Raw genomic sequence first — 21,319 nt, forward strand, 5'->3', positions numbered from 1 at the left:
AACTTCGCAAAGTTAATTTACTATACAACAGAAGCATTCATGAGTCTTAAACTACAAAAATAAAAGAAGTAAAAGATTGTTGAATTAAATTGCCCTAATCTCACAATTAATTTAAACAACTATTTGTTGGCAATGATTATACTGGATCGATCGCACCAGGAGGCCACTCGGCCAGGGCTAGGGGTGGGCACGAGAACTGATAGTGCTCCTGCCTGGATGATTTCTATCAGTTCTCGTGCCCGCCCACCCCTAGCCCTGGCCGAGTGGCCTCCCGGTGCGATTTCTAGATGAATAAAGCTTGAAATCAACTACTCCTACTCACAACAACATTTGGTCGGCATCGGGTCCCACACAACGGCTGCAGCAAGACACGGAGAGACTGGGGGCGAGGAGCTACTGTGCATGTGCGGGCACTCCACTGCGCATGTGCAGATGTCCCGGCACTGTTTCCGGCGCAGGACACTGACTCCACCCCTGACTCGACTGGCCACGCTGCGCGACCACAGGGAGGAGGCCGGTCAGCGGCCAAAGTGGGAAGGAAATTTTTCGGCGCACTTCTGAACGGAGAAAAGTGCGCCAAAAAACGGGCTGGGCCAAAATTGAGCCCTTTGTGAGGAGTTCGAACAACATGAGCAAGTGAATATTCAATCATCAAAATGGGGTGGAGGGTATAATAGGCATTGTTCCTTCTGGTATCTAATGCCTTACAGGTGGCATGATAGTTGAATAATATTACTCATTCTATAAGAATATGGTATTTTGAGGGATTAAGATATTCCAAAGTTAAATGACCCCAAGCTTTTCTCAAAAAGCTACTTTCTGCAAAAACACACTATATTTGACTTTCTGCAGAACTGGGAATGCGTGACCTGTGGCCTGGTTATTGTAAAAATGCATTTATTGCTAGGAAAGCCAGGAAAAAGAACAAGAGCTATCTGTGGGAAGCTCGAACCTTTGCAAGTTGTTGAAACATAACCAACTATAAATCCCTTTGACTAATTTTCAGCATTAAGCTTTGCATCACTCCGAGACAAGTGAAATATTATTAATATTAAGATTGCTAACTTATCATTTTATTAATGTAGCCTTATTTCTCCTCTGTTAGAATTAGGGAAAAGTATGTTAAAAACTAGATTCTAATTACAGTTAGAACTCGTCCTCATCACCATAGAAACAGAAACGATTACCAATATGGAGTCAGCTATGAACCATAAAACAGACAGTCCAAAGGGACAGTGAAAATTTTTTCCTACAATTCCTGCTTCCAATCCTTTCAAGGACGAAGCACATACCTTTGAGACAGAGACTATCAAGAAAGGTTAATCCTTTTATTTAACAGAATCAGTTCCAAGAATACAGAAGTGATTTTTAGCAAGTTAATAAGCGAGTATTCCTACCAATGAGATTTTGCCTTTGTAAGTACAACAGCTTTTGATTTCAGAGGCCATAAAAAGGTTTCTTAGGATAGAGAAGCTGTCTTGTACCCATTAGTTTTCCATTCCAAAAGGACGGGAGGCCCAGGTTGTCCTAGAATCATACAGCACAGAAGGAGATAATTTGTACCATCATGCCTGATCTCTGAAAGAACTATCCAATTAGTCCCACCCACCTGCTCTTTCTACATAGCCCTGCACATTTTTCATTTTCAAGTCCATGTCCAATTCCTTTTTGAAAGTTACTACTGAAGCTACTTCCACCACCTTTTCAGGCAGCACATTCCAGATCATAAAAATTTGCTGAGTAAGCAAATTTCTCCTCATCTCCCCCTGGTTCTTTTGACAATTAGGTTAAATCTGTCCTCTTGTTATTGACCCCTTGCAAGTGGAAACAATTTCTCCCTATTTATCAAAACCTTTCATAATTTTGAACATCTCTATTAAATCTTCCCTTAACCTTCTCTGCTTTCAGCAGAACAATTCCAGAAGCTTTCCCAGTCTCTTCACATAACTGAAGTCCCTCATCCCTGGTACCAATCTAGTAAATCTCCTCCACAGGGCCTTGAAGGGTAGGGTGCAGAATTGGGCACAATACTCCAGCTAAGGCCTAAACAGTGATTTATGAATGTTTGTCCTGTCCTAGATTTTAATCTAAAATGAAATAAATATCAGAGATATTTTCTCTCCGGGAATAAAGCATGCATCACTCCCCGAGATTAGTGAAATCCAGATAGAATTCAGATGTAAACTTCAAAGGTATGGGTAAATTTTCATGTATCCGATTCCATCGGGCAGGAAACAAGCAGCGTGGCTGTCAGCAGGAGCAGGGTGGCAAGTTCTGAATTCCAACTTCCCTGGCGCTAATGCTCCATTTCTGCCAGTAAACAGGGAGCGAGTATCAGCCTATGGTCTTAGAATTATCCTTCCCACTGTGACAGTGTGTATCCTTAATGTGAATGGTTACAAGTGAGTCACCCAGATGTATCATGTGAATTATGTACAGTAACGTTGCAATCTTGAACTTTTCCTTCAGAACGTAGCAGCTCACGGCTTTCTGTGACCTTAAATAAAGAAGACTATGAAGGTATGAGGGCTGAGTTGGCTAAAGTGGACTGGGAAAATAGATTAAAGTGTAGGATGGTTGATGAACAGTAGTGTACATTTAAGGAGATATTTCACAACTCTCAAAAAAATATATTCCAGTGAGGTGGAAAGGGCTTAAGAGAAAAGATAGCCATCTGTGGCTAACTAAAGAAATAAAGGACGGTATCCAATTAAAAACTAGGGCATACAATGTGGCCAAAACTAGTGGGAGGACAGAAGATTGGGAAACTTTTAAAAGCCAATAAAGAATGACGAAAAAAATGATTAAGAAAGGGAAGAAAGTAAAGGAACACGAAATATAAAAACAGATAGCAAGAGTGTCTATAGGTATATAAAAAGGAAAAGAGTGGCTAGAGTAAATGTTGATCCTTTGGAGGACGAGGCCGAGGAATTAGTAATGGGGAACATGGAGATGGCAGAAACGCTGAACAAATATTTTGTATCAGTCTTTACGGTGGAGGGCACTAATAATATTCCAACAGTAGATAGTCAAGGAGTTATAGGGGGGGGAGGAACTTAACACAATCACAATCACTAAGGAGGTGGTACTCAGTAAGATAATGGGACTAAAGGTGGATAAATCCCCGAGACCTGATGGCTTGCATCCTAGGGACTTAAGAGAAGTAGCGGCAAGGATAGTGCATGCATTGGTTGTAATTTACCAAAATTCCCTAGATTCTGGGGAGGTCCCAGCAGATTGGAAAACTGCAAATGTAACACCCCTATTTAAAAAAGGAGGCAGACAAAAAGCAGGAAACTATAGACCAGTTAGCCTAACATCTGTGGTTGGGAAGATGCTGGAGTCCATTATTAAAGAAGCAGTAGCAAGACATTTGGAAAAGCAAAATTCAGTCAGGCAGAGTCAGCATGGATTTATGAAGGGGAAGTCAGGTTTGACAATTTTTGCTAGATTCTTTGAGGATGTAACAAACAGGGTGGATAAAGGAGAACCAGTGTATTTGGACTTCCAGAAGGCATTTGACAAGGTGCCACATAAAAGGTTACTGCACAAGTTAAAAGTTCATGGGGTTGGGAATAATATATTAGCATGGATAGAGGATCGGCTAATTAACAGAAAACAGAGAGTCGGGATAAATGGTTCATTCTCGGGTTGGCAATCAGTAACCAGTGGGGTGCCGCATGGATCAGTGCTGGGACCCCAACTATTTACAATCTATATTAACGACTTGGAGGAAGGGACCGAGTGTAACGTAGCCAAGTTTGACAACAATACAAAGATGGGAGGAAAAGAAATGTGTGAGGAGAACACAAAAAATCTGCAAAAGGACATAGAGTGGGCAAAAATTTGGCAGATGGAGTATAATTTTGGAAAGTGTGAGGTTATGCACTTTGGCAGAACAAAAATCCAAGAGCAAGTTATTATTTAAATGGAGAAAGATTGCAGTACAGTGGGACCTGGGGTTACTTGTGCATGAAACACAAAAGGTTAGTATGCAGGTACAGCAAATGATGAGGAAGGCCAATGGAATCTTGGCCTTTATTGCAAAATTAATGATGTATAAAAGCAGGGAAGTCTTGCTACAGTTGTACAGGGTATTGGTGAGACCACACCTTGAAGTTGTGGCATGCAGTTTTGGTTTCCATATATACTTCTTTTGGAGGCTGGACATAGAAGGTTCATAAGGTTGATTCCAGAGATGAAAGGGTTGACTTATGAGGAAAGGTTGAGTAGGTTGGGCCTCTAATCATTGGAATTCAGAAGAATGAGAAGTGGTCTTATCGAAACGTATAAGATTAGGAGGGGGCTTGACAAGGTGGACGCAGAGAGGATGTTTTCACTGATAGGGGAGACTAGAACTAGAGGGCATAATCTTAGAATATATTTAAGAGGGAGCCGCCCATTTAAAACTGAGATGAGGAGAAATTTCTTCTCTCAGAGGGTTGTGGATCTGTGGAATTCGCTGCCTCAGGGAGCTGTGGAAGCTGCGACGTTGAATATAATCAAGGCTGAGATAGACATAATCTTGAATAATGTGCAGTGTGATTGTTAAGATTGTTGAGTGTAATATCTCCAAGTTTGCAGATGACACTAAACTGGGTGGCGGTGTGAACTGTGAGGGGGGCGCTAAGAGGTTGCAGGGTGATTTGGACAGGTTGGGTGAGTGGGCAAATACATGGCAGATGCAGTATAATGTGGATAAATGTGATGTTATCCACTTTGGGGGCAAAAACGCAAAGACAGAATATTATCTGAATGGCAGCAGATTAGGAAAATGGAGAGATGCAACGAGATCTGGGTGTCATGGTTCAGCAGTCATTGAAAGTTGGCATACAGGTACAGCAGGCGCTGAAGAAGGTAAATGGTATGTTGGCCTTCATAGCTAGGGGATTTGAGTATAGGAGCATGGAGGTCTTATTGCAGTTGTACAGGGCCTTGGTGAGGCCTCACCTGGAATATTGTATTCAGTTTTGGTCTCCTAATCTGAGGAAGGACGTTCTTACTATTGAGGGAGTACAGCGAAGGTTCACCAGACTGATTCCCAGGATGGCTGGACTGACATATGAGGAGACTGGATCAACTGGGCCTTTATACATTGGAGTTTAGAAGAATGAGATGGGATCTCATAGAAACATATAAGATTCTGACGGGACGGGACAGGTTAGATGCGGGTAGAATGTTCCCGATGTTGGGGAAATCCAGAACCAGGGGACACAGTCTTAGGATAAGGGGTAGGCCATTTAAGACTGAGATGAGGAGAAACTTCTTCACTCAGAGTTGTTAACCTATGGAATTCCCTGCCGCAGAGAGTTGTTGATGCCCATTCATTGGATATATTTAAGAGGGAGTTAGATATGGCCCTTATGGCTAAGGGGATCAAGGAGTATGGAGAGAAAGCAGGAAAGGGGTGTTGAGGGAATGATCAGCCATGATCTTATTGGATGGTGGTGCAGGCTCGAAGGGCCGAATGGCCTATTCCTGCACCTATTTTCTATGTTTCTATGTTTCTAATAGCCTTTGTTAATAAACCAACTAGTTCTTAATAGCAATGTGTTGCTATGAATTCTTAAGCAAAGAGCCCATAAAGCAAATACAATGCACCTTCCTAATTACTTGCTATATCTGGATGCTAACTTTTTGTGTTTCATGTATGAGGACACCTAGATCCCTCTGTACCGCAGCACTCTGTAATCTCTCTCCGCTTAAATAATATTTTGCTTTTCTAGTCTTCCTACTAAAGTGGATAACCTCACACTTTCCCACATTATACTCCATCTGTCAAATTTTTGTCCACTCACTTAACCTATCTACATCCCTTTGCAAAATCTTTGGGGCTGAAATTCAGCCTCCCAATAAGGCCTGTTACCGCCGGAAAGCGGCGGTCATGCAGCGATGTCAAATGGCCGCCAGTTTTTTGTAGAACGGCAGCGCTCGCAAAATTCTCCTCTGTGGTTTTTACGGCGATCCCCACTTCCGCCCCGCTGCTGCCGAACCCTCCTAAGTGCGTCGTCAAAGTGCTCACCAATGATCTCCCACCCCACAAGCAAAATTCACATAAGAAAATCTTGTGGCCGCCGCGCAGTACACCCGACGTTTTTTTTTTGTCGGTGCGCTGTGTTTGCAGTGTGTGCAAAATGATGGTGCGGCAGCCATTCAAGGGGAGGGCGCACTGCCGCGGCCACTATCTTATTTACTTTCTAAAAGACAAAGAGCTGAATTTCGCGCAAGAGGCCACCCCATCCACCGGAGCAGTGAAAACGCAGGAAAAACGGTAGGTGCGACCCGTTTCCGGCAGAGGTGAATTTCTACTCCTTTATGTCTTTCTCACAACTTGCTTTCCCACCTATCTTTGTATCGTCAGCAAATTTGGCGACAATACACTCGGTCCCTTCATCCAAGTCATTAATAGTACATCACTAGCCTCAAGAGTATATGCTTAGCCCTTGAAATGGTTGACTGAATGTTGAAGTCGTGGCAGTACAGGAGATGGCCACGGGAGACATACCTTTAGAATTTGTTCAGATTTCAACATTTTCTAGCATGGACTTTAACTATTCCCAAAAAGGATACTTGAAAAACAAACTTGACCTTCAAGAATCCCAAGGAATGGCTTCCTTCTGTGTGGCATGGTTCAATGATTTAAATGCTAATGCCTGCTTTCAAATAATGCTGGCAGCAATTTGGCGCGAGTGCCTCAAGTGCTTGCAACAAACGATGACCCCTTAGAAAAATTCACCTTGCCGTGAACTTTGTGCAACTGACCAGAATCTGAGGTAAATTGGTTTAAATTATCCCTTATGTTCAGAGCTGTTTATATTGCTGAAGAAAGAGAAAAACCTGGGGAATTTGGTAAACTAGAAAGATCTACCATACCCATGAAAATAATTTTGTACAGAAGCAGGATTCAGTGAAATATAACTGTAAAAGAATAAGGATATTAAAGTGATCAACTGAAATGAAAGAGGATGGGGCTGAAATTGGAGAACGTATCGCCCACTGCCGCCAACATTCCTCTCGTCGAACCGCCCAGTGCCAATTTCGTCATGGCCTGGAGCGGACGGAAGGGGAGAGCCGCCGGGATGCGCCCGCCACGTCAGCAGACGGCCGATGTACGCAAGTACACTCCCGCCCGCCGAGAAGCCATATTCATGCGGGTGGGAGTCGGTGGCAGGATGGCCGTGGACCACTGAGTGCAGACAGCTTTGTCCTCAACGGTAAGTGTGAAGATGCTGTAAAAAAAAGGTTAGTGAAGTTTATTTAAATTACTTCTTTACAGGTACTTACGTGGATGGTGTCCCCTGAAGGCCGTTAGATGTTTTTTTTTTGTTTTTGATGCTTTTTATTTTCAAATCTTCGACTCCATCCTCGGCGGCACTTGGGTGGCAAGCGCCTCTGCCACCGAGAATGAGAGCTCCCGCTTGTTGCCGCCCAGGTTGGTGGCCTATGTCACAGATTTGCCGCCCGCCGACCTTCGAGGGACCTGGGTGATGAAAATCCCGCCCAAAGGACTGTCAAGGACCTCGGCGGCCATCGGCAGTCCTTTGGGCGGAACTTGGGCAGGCAGAGGCCTTCATCAATTTCAGGCCTGATATCTTTGTGTTACTCAGCATCCTCTTCCCTCATCAGTTCCTAGCCTTCCAAGAACTTGGCTTGTTTACATTGCATTCATATAATTCATGATCTTCAGCTGACTCAACGAATTGAAAGAAAACTAGGAGGTGCACTGATCTGACAAAGTGCTGATGTGTAAATTGGTGCAGAAAAGCTCAGGCATTTGAAAGGCAAAGCGCTGGAAATTCATCCTATTACCGCCCACTTAGCGAATGCGAATTTGATCAAAAAAAATCAATTACTGCCCACTTACTGCCAACAGCCCCAAAAATGCAAATTTGATCACTAAGCTCCATTTACTGCCACCCCAAAATACCATTCTGAAAAGTAAGGTCTTACCTGGTCTAAAAAGCTGATCTTAAGCGGTTGGTACGGATGCCATTTTGAAAACGTGAGTATTTGATGAAAGGCTGCTGAGAGCTTAACAGTAGGATTTACAGGGAATTGGAAGCGATTTTTACAATTTCAGTACCAATTTCAGCCCATTCCAAATACATCCCTCCCCCAGCCAAAGTGCCTTACCCCAGTCCAAATGCATCCCTCCCCTGGCCAAAGTCCCTCCTTACACCAGCGCAAGATGGTGCATTGTGTACGGATTGTTAACAGGTTTATTGGGTATGAAGTAAATAGTGAGTGCTGTGACTTCTGGATATCATCCACTCCAACGTAAGAACGTGATCAGTCTTCCCCGAGTTCCCTCTCTCCCCTCCGATCACCTCTCCCCGCGCCCCCCCCCCGCCCCGTGTCTCTACTCTCCCAGTCTCGCTCTCTCCCCCCCCGTTTCTCTTCCCCCTCTCTCTCTCTCTCTCTCCCCCCCCAGTCTCTCTCTTTCTCCTCGCCCCCCAGTCTCTCTCTCTTGCCCCCCCGCACTCTCTCTCCCCCCCGTCTCTCTCCCCCCCCCCCCAGTCTCTCTCTCTCTCCGCCTCCCAGTCTCTCTCTCTCTCTGTCTCGCTCCCTTCCATCCACCTCTCAGCCTTCTTGGCCCCCTCGCCAAGCTTGGGCCAGAGCGGGGGAAGACAGGTCCGGAGCTTGACAGACGCATGCGGAGAACTCGGCCTCCGAACTTTGCGAGTCTGATGGCCTGCACCGCCGGCCAATGTCCGCTAAAACCCGCTCCCGCTGCCACCCATGACATCACCATGAAATTCACGCTGGAGGATCTCAGCAGCAGCGAGCTGTAAAAAATGAAGGGCCGCCCGAATACCGCCGAGAAATGGGCGGCAGCGGGACATCATAAATTTCGGGCCCCAAACCCCTTAGAGTTGGCAAGATTACAAAAGTTTATATGCAGATGGCCGTTGTGCAATGGATGATACAGAACTTAACTAAAGGGGTTGTCTATTACAACCAGCCTTCAGACTCTGGCTGAATGAATTGTTGGTTCTGCCATCGATTGAGCATGGCTCTCTCCTGCAACCTTCTCAAGTCAATGTCTCTTGGTAGGGTGAGGTTGTGTATAATATTGGATACCTTGGCTAAATTACTGTTTGATTAATGCATCTGAAGTTTTGTTTTAACATTCTGATAATCTACCAAGATCCTGCTAGTTGTGTTTGCCTCACTGTATCTCTTTTCACATCTTGGTGTCTTAAATGGGGTCATGATTCACAATTCGTGGCTAGCTTATAAAAATAAGAAATCGGAGTAGGCCATTCGGCCCCTCGAGCCTGCTCTGCCATTCATCTACCTCAACAACATTTTCCCGCCTAATCCCGATGCTTGTATCCCTTGATTCAATTAATATCCAAAAATTTATCGATCTCAGTCTCGAATATCTTTTTAGGCAATCCCTCGGAGATGAGGATGACTTGCTTCCACACTAAAAATTAATTCTCAGGTGACTGATGAGTCCGATGCGGGTCCTACAGTTTCTGTCACAGGTGGGGCAGACGGTAGTTGAAGGGACATTGGTTGAAGGGCTGGCTGGTTGGGGTACATGGGTTGTCGTGCGCTCCTTCCGCTGTTTACGCTTGGTCTCCGCTTACTGCCGGCGAAGAGACTAAATGTTCGGCGCCTTCCCGGATTCTTCTCTTCCACTTTGAGCAGTCTTGGGCCAGGGATTCCCAGGTGTCAGTGGAGATGTTGCACTTTTTCAAGGAAGTCTTGAGGGTGTCCTTGAAGTGTTTCCTCTGCCCAACTGGGACTCATTTGCCGTGTCGGAGCTCCAAGTAAAACGCTTGTTTTGGGAGTCTCGTATCGGGCATGTGGACAATGTGGCCCATCCATCGGAGCTCATCGAGTGTTGTTAATGCTTCAATGTTGAGGATGTTGACGCGCCTATCCTGCCAATGGATTTTCAGGATCTTGCGGAGGCAGCATTGATGGTATTTCTCCAGTGCTTTGATGTGCCTGCTGTACATAGTCCATGTCTCTGAAGCATATAGGAGAGCGGGTATCACTACTGCTCTGTAGACCATAAGCTTGGTGCCGGGTTTGAGGTCCTTTTCTTCAAACACTCTCTTCCTCATGCTACCGAAGGCTGCGCTGGCACACTGAAGGCGATGTCGGACCTCGTCATCGACGTCTGCCCTTGTAGACAGTAGGCTCCCGAGCTATGGAAAATGGTCCATGTTATCCAAGGCCTCGTCGTGGATTTTGATAATTTGGGGGGGCATTACTGTATGGCAGGGACAGGTTGGTAGAAGACCTTTGTCTTACAGATGTTTAGTGTAAGGCCTATGCTCTGGTACACTGCGGTGAAGGTGTTGACGATGGTTGGAGTTCGACCTCCGAGTGTGCGCAGACGCAAGCGTTGCTGCATACTGTAATTCAATGACAGGAGATGGGACGACCTTGGACCTGGTCTGGAGGCGACGGAGGTTGAATAATTTCCCGTTTGTTATGTAGATTAGCTCCACTCCAGCAGGGAGCTTACTGAGGGCGAGATGGAGCATTGCAGCAAGGAAGATCAAAAAGAGTGTTGGTGCGATGACACAGCCTTGCTTGACCCCGGTCCATACATGAATTGGGTCTGTGGTGGATCCGTTGGTCAGGATCACGGGTAGCATTTCATCGTGAAGCAGGCGAAGGATGGTGACAAACTGTCATGTATGTATATGTTGTCTGTAGCCACCAGATGGTGTCATTGTTGGAGGTCACTGAGCAGCACGCACATGGTGCTGCTCTGGTATAAAAGGCCAGCCATTTTGTGAGTCAGGCACTTTGGGCTGTAATAAAGCAGAGCCAAGGGGGTACCTTGTTCAGTTAAACAGTACTGTTTGTATCTTTATTGCATACATAACCTTTGGCGATGAGAATACAAGAATCTCTGTTTGCAAAATGAGCACAATTGGATTTTTAGAGCGATTCGTGGAGGGAGAAGATTGGGCAGACTTTTTGAGCCGTTTGAACCAGTACTCCGTGGCCAACAAAATGAAGGGGGTCGATGATGCAGATCGGCGCCGGACCGTGTTCCTCACTGTGTGCGGTTCAAAGATCTACGGTCTGATAAAGAATCTACTCATGCCTAGTGATCCAACAGAGAAAACGTACAAGGAGTTGTGTACATTGGTACGGGAGCTTCTCAAGCAAGATGACGGCATCATCATCTCGAGATACAGGTTTTATACACACGTTTGAGCAGAGGGCCAGAGCGCGGCAGAATTTGTTGCCGACCTGAGACATCTAGCGGGACCGTGCAAGTTCAGGACGGTGTTGGCAGACATGCTGCGGGACTTCTTTGTTATCGGTATCAACCACGAGGTGATCCTGCACAAACTTCTGGCGGTGGAGGAGTTGGATTTAAAAAGGACCATCCAGATCGCTCAATCATGTATGACAACGTTCAGGAGTTTAAAGCAAATATCGGTGAAGAACTGAACCTCGGCAAGTACTGTAAATGAGACTGATTCAACGTTCGGCAGAATGGCACATGGCAGGGCCTATCCGGCCATGTTCGCGATTGATTCGGCGTACGGCAGCGCGACACATGGCAGGGTCTATCCGGCTGCGTTCACGAAACCTGTGGCTGCCCAAAGTCCGCCAGCGGGAAGGTATCAGACTTCTCCGTGTTGGCGTTGTGGGGGAAATCATCGGCACCAGCAGTATAGTTGCAAAGGCTGTCTGAGAGTGGGGTATCTCCAACGCAAGTGTCCGCAGACGAGCAAGCGAGCTGCGATGCACCACGTGGAGGATAAGAGTCAGACTAAGACCCGTCCATCATAAAGCTCAGACAGTGCCGTATATGATGAGGGAGAAGGTCAAAATTGAACTGGACAGACTCCAGCGTAAAGAGATCATATCACCAGTCGAATTTAATGAATGGGCCAGCCTCATTGTTCCTGTGCTGAAAAGTGATGTCACAGTCAGAATCTGTGGAGGTTACAAGGCTACAATCAACAGGGTTTCGAAACAAGATCAGTACCCATTACCAAAGGCTGATGACTTGTTTGTGACGCTAGCCGGAGGGAAGTCGTTGACAAAACTGGACTTGATGTCGGCCTATATGACGCAGACCTACTGACGTGAAAACCAAAGCCATCAAGAATGCACCCAAGCTGCAGAATGTGATGGAGCTGCATTCGTTCCTGGGTCTACTCAACTACTTTGATAACTTCCTACCTAAATTGAGCACCTTACTTGAACCACTGCAAATGCTATTGAGAAAAGGCAACAACTGGGTGTGGGGCGCATTGCAAGACAGAGCTTTCGAGAAGGCCACCAATCTGCTTTGCTCGAACAAGCTGCTCGTACATTATGACCCATGTAAATGTTTAGTTTTGGCCTGTGACGCATCGTCATATGGAATTGGCTGCGTGTTACAACAAGCCAATGAGTCGAGGAAACTTCAACCTGTCGTGTATGCATTCAAAAGTTTCTCTAAAGCAGAAAGAGCCAACAGTATGGTCAAAAAAGCTTTAGCGTGTGTGTACGGTGTTAAAAAGATGCATCAAAATCTGTTCGGTCTGAGGTTTGAATTAGAGGCTGATCACAAGCCGCTCATTTGGTTGTTTTCCGAGAGCAAAGGTATCAAAACCAACGCTTCATCCCAAAGGTGGGTGCTGACATTATTTGCCTATGATTATGTCATTTGACACAGACCTGGCACAGAGAATTGTGCCGATGCTTTGAGCCGCTTGCCGTTGCCCATACCGGAGGTGGAAATGCCACAACTGGCAGATTTAATGTTAATCATGGATGCTTTCGAGAGTGAAGGTACCCCTGTCACGGCTCAGCAAGTTAAGACCTGAACCAGCCAGGACCCGATATTATCGGTGGTAAAGGGTTGCATCCTCAAAGGGGATTGGTCTGCCATACCTGAGCAAATGTGCGAGGAGGCCAAACCGTACATTCGTCACAAGGACGAACTGTCTATTCAAGCAGATTGCATATTGTGGGGCAATCGAGTTGTAATGTCTAAGAAAGGGAGAGCGAAGTTTGTGCGTGAGTTACACAGCACACATCCTGGTATAGTGATGATGAAGATCATCGCCAGGTCCCATGTATGGTGGCCAGGAATTGATTCTGAGCTGGAAGCAGGCGTGCATCAGTGCAACATGCAGCTCAGCAAAACACCAGCGGAATTGCCGCTGAGTCTGTGGTCGTGGCTATCCAAACCTTGGTCCAGGATCCCTGTAGATTTTATAGGTCCCTTCCTGGGCAAGATGTTTTTAGTGGTGGTGGATGCTTATTCGAAGTGGATAGAATGCACATCCACGGCAACCATAGAGAATCTCAATGTCATGTTCACGACACATGGTCTGCCTGACATAGTGGTGAGCGACAATGGGTCGTGCTTCACCAGTCAGGAGTTTCAGGAGTTTGTAAAACTTAACAGCATAACAAGCCTGCGTCCAACGGGCAAGCAGAACGTGCAGTACAAATTATCAAGCAAAGCATGAGGAGAATAACCCAAGAGTCACTGCAGACTCACTTGTCTTGCATACTGCTGAGTTACAGGACAAGACCCCACACGTTCACAGGGGTCTCGCCTGCTGAACTCATGATGAAAAGAGGTCTTAAGACCAAGTTATCTCTTGTACACCCGGATTTAAGTAATCATGTTGAATACAGAAAACAGAGTCAACAAGGGTACCATGATCGCGCAACTGTGTCACGCGAGATTTCTGTTAATGATCCTGTATATGTGTTGAATTATGGTCAGGGTCCCAAATGGATCACTGGTACGGTCATGGCTAAGGCGGGCAACAGAGTATTTGTTATTAAGCTCAAGAATGGGCAAACTTGCAGGAAACACATGGATCAAACAAAGCTGAGGCACAAAGACGAGCCAGAGCAGTCGGACAAAGAAACCGTCGACGACCAACCAACCTACCAGCAGCCTTCAGTGGACTCCAGGGTCATCAGTGAACCCGGAATTTCCATCATGGACTTGTTCAATAAAAATGGACTTGCAATTTCTGACACGGCCATTGCCACCCCCAACAAGTCAGCCATCCAGCCATCAGCCACAACAGACTCCGAACATTCACCCAAGGCTGGAATCGAATTGAGACGGTCAATCCGGGAGCGTAAAGCACCGGACCGTCTCAACCTATGAAAGACTGTGATAAGATCTCGGAGGAGGGTATTGTCATGTATGTACATGCTGTTTGTAGCCACCAGATGGTGTCATTGTTGGAGGCCACTGAGCAGCACGCACATGGTGCTGCTCTGGTATAAAAGGCCAGCCATTTTGTGAGTCAGGCACTTTGAGCCGTAATAAAGCAGAGCCAAGGTTGGATCTTGTTCAGTTAAATAGTACTCAGTTTGTACCTTTATTGCATACATAACACAAACATTTGAGGGAAGCCGAATTTGAAGAGAAAGCTTCATAATCCCTCACGGTTGACAGTGTCAAATGCCTTTGTGAGATCAAAGGCGGCCATGTACAGAGGTTGGTGTTGTTCCCTGCATTTCTCTTGAATTTGACACGTGGTGAAGATCATGTCCATTGTGCCCCTTAGTGAGCGGAATCCGCATTGTGACTCTGAGAGGAGCTCTTAAGTCACTGCGAGAAGGCGATTGAGGAGGATTCTTGCGCTGAGTTTCCCTGTGATAGACAGCAGGGAAACTCCTCTGTAATTACCGCAATCTGACTTGTCCCCTTTCTTGAAGATGGTTACGATTACGGCATCTCTGAAATCCCCTGGCATGCTCTCCTCCTTCCAAATAAGAGAAATGAGTTCATGCCAATCGTGCTTCACCACCATGTTTTAGTGCTTCGGCGAGGATTCCATCTGCTCCTAAGGCCTTGTTGTTCTTCAGTTGTCAGATGGCCTTTTCAACCTCATGCCGGGCTGGGGTTGTACTGAGGTGGTGGCGGGTGGCATGCTGCAGGATGCAGTCGAGTACACTCATGTCGAAAACACAGGGCCCAAATTGCCCCATGAGTTGCACCGTTTTTTTTGGTGTAATTTGATTTTTCTCGTGTATCTTTTTAGTTGCAAATATGACCATTTAATTTGCGCCAGTGTAAGTGAGTTAGTTAGGTTTTTTGTTAGGTCAGTCTTTTTTTCCAAAAGGGGGCGTTCCCAGCCACTTACACCATTTATGCCAATTTGGCCAGAAAAAAGCTGTACTAAACTAACTTAGGGCAGCGTATGTGTCCACTTTTTTCCGCAAAGAAAGACCTTACTTACAGTTAAGGAATCGGCGCAAGTAACTACATTTAAAGCACCAAACAAAGCACAAAAAGTAATAAGCAATTAATTAACAAATGCACCGACCAAAGTAATAAGTAATCAATAAATAAAAAATTAAAAAATAGAAGGAACACTGCCCCTAAAGCACCAAAATCAATCAGTAAATAACAAATAAAAAATAGAAGTCCTACCTTAAGGAACGCAGTGGGCCGCCGATGAGGGAGCCCATTCAGCCAGGGCTAGGGGCGGAGAGGGGGAGTTGAGGGGGTGTCAGAGGAGAGGGTGGGGGAGGCGAGGGGAGGGGAGGGGGGAGAGGGGAGAAGGTGGAAGTACCCTCTTGATCTGGAAGGTCTGGAACCAGCCCCTTGGACTTCAGTATCCTGAGGTTCTTGTTTGCCCGAGATACGGTGGACATTCTCTTCGCTCAGGTGCCTCTGTTCCTTCTGTCGGGGCCACTTACTGGGCTGCCTGCGCGACGCAGTTACTCTCGTCCTTGCTCAGAGGGCCTGGCTTCACGTTTGGGGCACTGATCTTGGAGGGCTTTGGTGATGACCGCTTGTTGATGACAATGGTCCACAAACCCCTTCAGAGTCCTGTTAGAGTTTGGTATGTCTAGACTGATGTCCGGCATGGCAACAAACACTTGCATGAATCCCCGATTCATCTGGTCGAGAGTTACAAACCCAGATCCCCAGAAACTTTTCAGGCGTTTTACAATCAGGTCAGAGTTGACACAGTCTGTAGAGCACACTCTGGCCGCCGATGAGGGAGCCCATTTGGCCAGGGCTAGGGGCGGCGGGCTTCGGGCCCCTCCCACACAGCCTGCAGCACACATTTGCAGAAACGGCCTGCCAGGAGCTACTGCACATGAGCGCAGACTCTAGTGCGCATGTGTAGAGGTCCCGTCACTGTTTTCAGTGCCGGGACCTGGCTCCGCCCCCAATCCATTGGGTCACGCTGCACCATGACCGAAGAGAGGCTGGGGAGCGGTCAGAATATCAATGTCTTTTTTCGGCGCGCTTGGAGGCGGACAAAAATGGCGCACCTCGAGTGAGGGCGTCAGAAAAACAGGTTAGGGACATTCTCACCCACAGTTTCGGTTAAGGAGATCTTTGAAGTGTTCCTTCCAGCGGGCACTGACTGCCTCTCTGTCCTTGATGAGTACTTCTCCATTCTGGGCACACAGTGGGGTAGGACCTTGGGTGCTTGGGCCGTAAGTGGTTTTGACTGCACTGAAGAATCCTCGCACGTCGTGCTGGATCTCCTTTGCTTTCTCCACCCACCATCTGTTCTTTAGTTCGCGGGTTTTCTGTTGGACCTTGGCCTTCAGACGTCTGTAGAACTGCTTTCTTGCTCTCGAGTTGTCTTGCTGTTTCCAATTCAAGAATGTCTTGCGCTTGCAGCTTATTAGCTCCTAGATCTCCTGGTTGTTCTTGTCGAACCAGTTTCCTGGTCGAGTGACCGAGCGTCTCTTCACAGGTGCTAATTATGGAAGCCTTGAGGGCAGACCAGGCACTGTGGGCACTCTGCGTCTCTGAATCACTGGGAGTCGTCAGGTTAGTAGTGAGGTCCTGGCTGAATAGAACTTTCTTAGCAGGGTCTTTGAGTGCTCCAGCGATGATTTTCCTGCAGCGTTGTTTCTATTGCCGCTGCTGTTTTGGTGCTAAAGTGATGGACATCACGGAGCTGATTAGGCGGTGGTCTGTCCAGCAGTCGTCAGCTCCTGTCATGGCACGGGTGACGCACACATCCTTGAGGTCCCTCGCTCGGACAACGACGCGTTAAAGTCGCCAAGGAGGATCAGCTCGTCACCCACCGGTACTCGGGACAGGGATTCTTCAAGGCTGGAGTAGAATTCTTCTTTGGTCCAGTGTTGGGGCTATGCACTGATGACCCTAGCGCACTGGTTCTGGGCTAGGGTGAGCCGAAGGGTCATGAGGCGTTCGTTTATCCTGCGAGTCTCAGACAGCCAACTAGCTCATTTTTTATGGCTAAGCCCACCCCATGGAGGCGGCGTTCTTCTTCTAGTTTACCTTTCCAGAAGAAGGTGTAACCACCAACTTGTTCCTTGAGCTGGCCTTTCCCTTCCCACCGGGTCTCGCTTAGGGCGGTGATGTCTATGTCAAAATGTCTGAGTTCCTGTTCAACGATAGCAGCACGGCATTCTGGTCTATCACTGTTGGAGTTGTCCATGAGGGTCCTGATGTTCCAGGTCCAGAATTTTATTTTAACCGGTGGAAGATCCCTGTGCGTGAATTATTTTAATGTGAGGTGGCCGTTGCCCACCAGCTGTTACACGGGTTTGATAGAGCAAGGTTTTGGTGCAGTGTCAAGGAGATCGAAGATGACTGGAGACCAGGCTCTGCTGCATTGGCCAAGTACATAAACATACTCTTACTTTCCTCCTTCCCACAGATCCTCCATCTCTGGGATTCATAGGTTGCAATGTAGGCTTCCCGACCTCGCTATTGGCCCGTGCTGCACCATCCCTGGGCCTTAACCTCGCTGCTCCACTCCTGGACCCCGACCTCTCCACTCCTCCGGGCCTCGCCGGTCTCGGTCTTCACTCCTCATAGGTCCCGACCTCCGGGCCTTGCCAGTCTCGGTCTTCGCTCCTCATCGGTCCCGACCTCCGGGCCTTGCCGGTCTCGGTCTTCACTCCTCATCGGTCCCGACGTCCGGTCCTCGCCGATCCCGACCTCTTGAATATACTCAACAACTGAGTCTCCACAGACCTCTGGGGTAGAAAATTCCAAAGATTCACTACCCTCTGAGTGAAGAAATTTCTCCTCATCCAAGTCCTAAATGGAGTCCTAAATGGCTAACCCCTGATCCTCAAATTGTGACCCCTGGTTCTAGAGCCCCCAGCCAGGGGAAACATCCTCCCAGCATCTACCCTGTCGAGGCCAGTAAGAATTTTGTATATTCGTGTGCAAGGACACACAGGTCCCTTTGAACATCTTTCCTGGCCCTCGAGACAGTGGTGGCACATTAGATTGCTGTAAAATAAAGGAATCATGGAGCTAGAAGAGTGATTCTGTACTTATGGTCACATTCCAGCTGCACATCCAGAGTGCAACGATTTTCTATTGCTGAAGGTGTGTGGTGACACTGGAATAAGGACCTATATGGCCACATGCATGTCATCAATAATGCGCTACACTCCGAGGAAATGCAGGAGTCTTTCATGTTGTTGGCCTATTCCCATATTGGAATCCGTGACCTAGGCAAACAATCTCACTTGCCACATGCATGATGCAACTCTGTGCTGTTGGTTGTGAGATTTGACAAATATCTCCTGTTATTGCTTGGAAGGACCCAGTGGTATGAAAATTCAGGACAGGTGTCACCTTGACAGCCACTGACACAGCCATCCCTGTCCTCAAAATGGTTTCAATGTGTGGCTGTGGGAGACTGCACAGTTCTACTGCAGCATCTCTGGTAAATCATGGGGGGCAATTTTAACCTAACCCATCCATTGGCAAAGTTTACATCCTGTCCAATATTACTCTCCATTGAATTCATGGCCAGATGGGTGTAAAAACCGCACTGCACCCGATCCTGTCTGTTTCTCAACGGTGGGTTAGGTTATAATTTCCCCCTATATCTCTACATGTCAATTTCCTTGGACACGTCGAGGGATGATAATTCGGCCTGTACACATACATGGTGGCAGAAGGGCAGCTTCTTTCTAGAGGACCCAAGGTGTAAATGTAATTGCATTGAATGCCTCCTTTGATTCTTCTCTACCTCCATGCTTGGGCTCCAGCTATTCACAATACAAGATTGAGTGTCCGAAATCCAGAAACCTCGGGATCGAGGCCATTCTGGGTTCTGGGTATTTCCAGATTTTGGAACAGAGGTAGGTGAGATCGGGCAGCCGAGGTAAGGGAGAGCGGGGGGAGCCAGTTCCGGGGTGAAGTCAGGCCGGGGTGAGGTTGGGCTGCCGAGGGCTCGAGCAAGGTCGGGCTGGAGCGAGGTAGGGTCGGGGCGAGGGCGGGCCGCCGAGGGCTGGAGCGAGGTAGGGCCGGGGCGAGGTCGGGCCGGAGCGAGGTAGGGTCGGCGCAAGATCGAGCCGCCGAGGGCCGGGGCGAGGTCGGGCTGCCGAGGGCCGGGGCGAGGTCGGGCTGCCGAGGGCCGGGGCGAGGTCGGGGTGGGGGGGGGTGCGGCGGGAGTCCAGACTTTGGAATATTTTCCAATTTCCGGACAACCCCGCCACGGATTGGCCCAGTGTCCGGATGCCGGAACATTCTGAATTTTGGAACTCCGGATTTCGGATGCTCAGCCTGTATATATAAATGATTTGGGTGAGGGAACCAAATGTAATATTGCTGACAACACAAAACTAGGTGGGATTGTGAGTTGTGAGGAGGATGCAAAGACGCTGCAAGGCGATTTAGATAGTTTGAGTGAGTGGGCAAACACATAGCAGATGCAATATAACTTGGATAACTGTGAAGTTATCCAGTTTGGTAGGAAAAACATAAGGACAAATGGTGATGGTGATGGTGATGGCTTGGGAAGTGTCGATGTACACCAGTCATTGAAAGCAAACATGCAGGTGCAGCAAGTAGTTAGGAAGGCAAATAGTATTTTGGCCTTCATTGCAAGAGAATTTGAGTACAGGAGCAAGAATGTCACTGCAGTTATACAGGGCCTTGATGAGACCGCAGCTGGAGTATTTTATGCAGTTTTGGTCTCCTTACCGAAGAAAGGATACACTTGGCATAGAGGGATTGCAGCAAAGGTTCACCAGACTTAATCCTGGGATGGCAGGGCTGTCGTATGAAGAGAGATTGGGTCGACTAGGCCTGTATTCACTGGAGTTTAGAAGAATGAGAGGGGATCTCATTGAAACGTATAAAATTCTGACAGGGTTGGATAGACTGGATGCGGGGACGATATTTCCCCTGGCTGGGAAGTCTAGAACAAGAGGTTACAGTCTCAGGAGACAAGATAGGAAATTTAGGACCGGGATGAGGAGAAATTTTTTCACTCAGAGGGTGGTGAACCTGTGGAATTTTCCACCACAGAAGGCTGTGGAGGCCAAGTCACTGAATATATTTAAGAGGGAGATAGATAGATTTCAAGAAACAAAAGGCATTCAGGGGTATGGGGAGAATGTGGGAATATGGTGTTGAGATAGAAGATCAGCTATGATCATATCGAATGGAGTGCAGACTCGAAGGGCCAAATGGCCTACTACTGCTCCTATTTTCTATGTTTCTATAACCTGAGGGCAGAGTATTTTGCTTAATGGGATATCCATAGATCCTAGTTAGGCTCCAGATAATTACAGTTCCCTTGGTAAATACCCCAACTTATCAAGGCTTCTTCGACAGTACCTCTCGAACCCGCAACCTCTACCATCTGGAAGGACAAGTGCAACAGGCGCATGGCAACATAGTCATCTCCAAGTCCCTCTCCAAGCCACACACCATCATGACTTGGACTTATATCGGCATTCCTTTATCGTTTCTGGGTCAAAATCCTGGAACTCCCTCCTTAACAGCACTGGGGAGTACCTTCACCACATGGACTGCAGCGGTTCAAGAAGGCACCACCTTCTCAAGGGCAATTAGGGATGGGCATTAAATGCTGGCCTTGCCGGTGACACCCACATCCCATGAATGAATACATTTTTTTTAAATGGTAAATGGTGTGTTGTTAAAAAGTTTTAAATAGCTTAGTGAAAGGTTAAGTTTCTTGCAACAATCACCAGCATCATAATCTTAGAAAAAATGCCTCAAATGGATGAAAGGCCTTACCAGCCAAAGGGCAGAGGAATGCCTGGAGAAATGGCATCAGTGGCTGAAAATTGGACAGTTAATCCAGACAGACTGGCAGGCCCTCTGTGGAATTTCTAGACCAGATTGTTTTTAAGAAAATAATTAGAAAAACAGCTGTTTCACTCCCTTTAGTACATTCCCTGAACAATGTCATTCCATTCGAGAATCTAGCCATCTAGTTAGTAAGGTTGCTGATCGAATGGCAGAAACAAAATTCCCAAATTTAGCAACTCAATTCTATAAACAAATTCGATGTATTACAACAAGATTCAATGCAAAATCTGTCAAACTGTAACATCAAAATGTCACCTAATAAAGACACTGGAATTGATATGA

The 21,319-nt window shown here is 47.0% G+C and overlaps 1 protein-coding gene across 1 annotated transcript in view; it reads right to left on the minus strand.

The window, feature by feature from the left end:
- grin3a (glutamate receptor, ionotropic, N-methyl-D-aspartate 3A) overlaps positions 1-21,319 on the minus strand; it is a 269,256-nt gene that overhangs the window by 177,567 nt on the left and 70,370 nt on the right. The gene's annotated exons all lie outside the window — the stretch shown is intronic.

This window comes from Pristiophorus japonicus, chromosome 1, assembly GCF_044704955.1.
Source record: "Pristiophorus japonicus isolate sPriJap1 chromosome 1, sPriJap1.hap1, whole genome shotgun sequence".
In the NCBI taxonomy this organism is placed as follows: Eukaryota; Metazoa; Chordata; class Chondrichthyes; family Pristiophoridae; genus Pristiophorus; species Pristiophorus japonicus.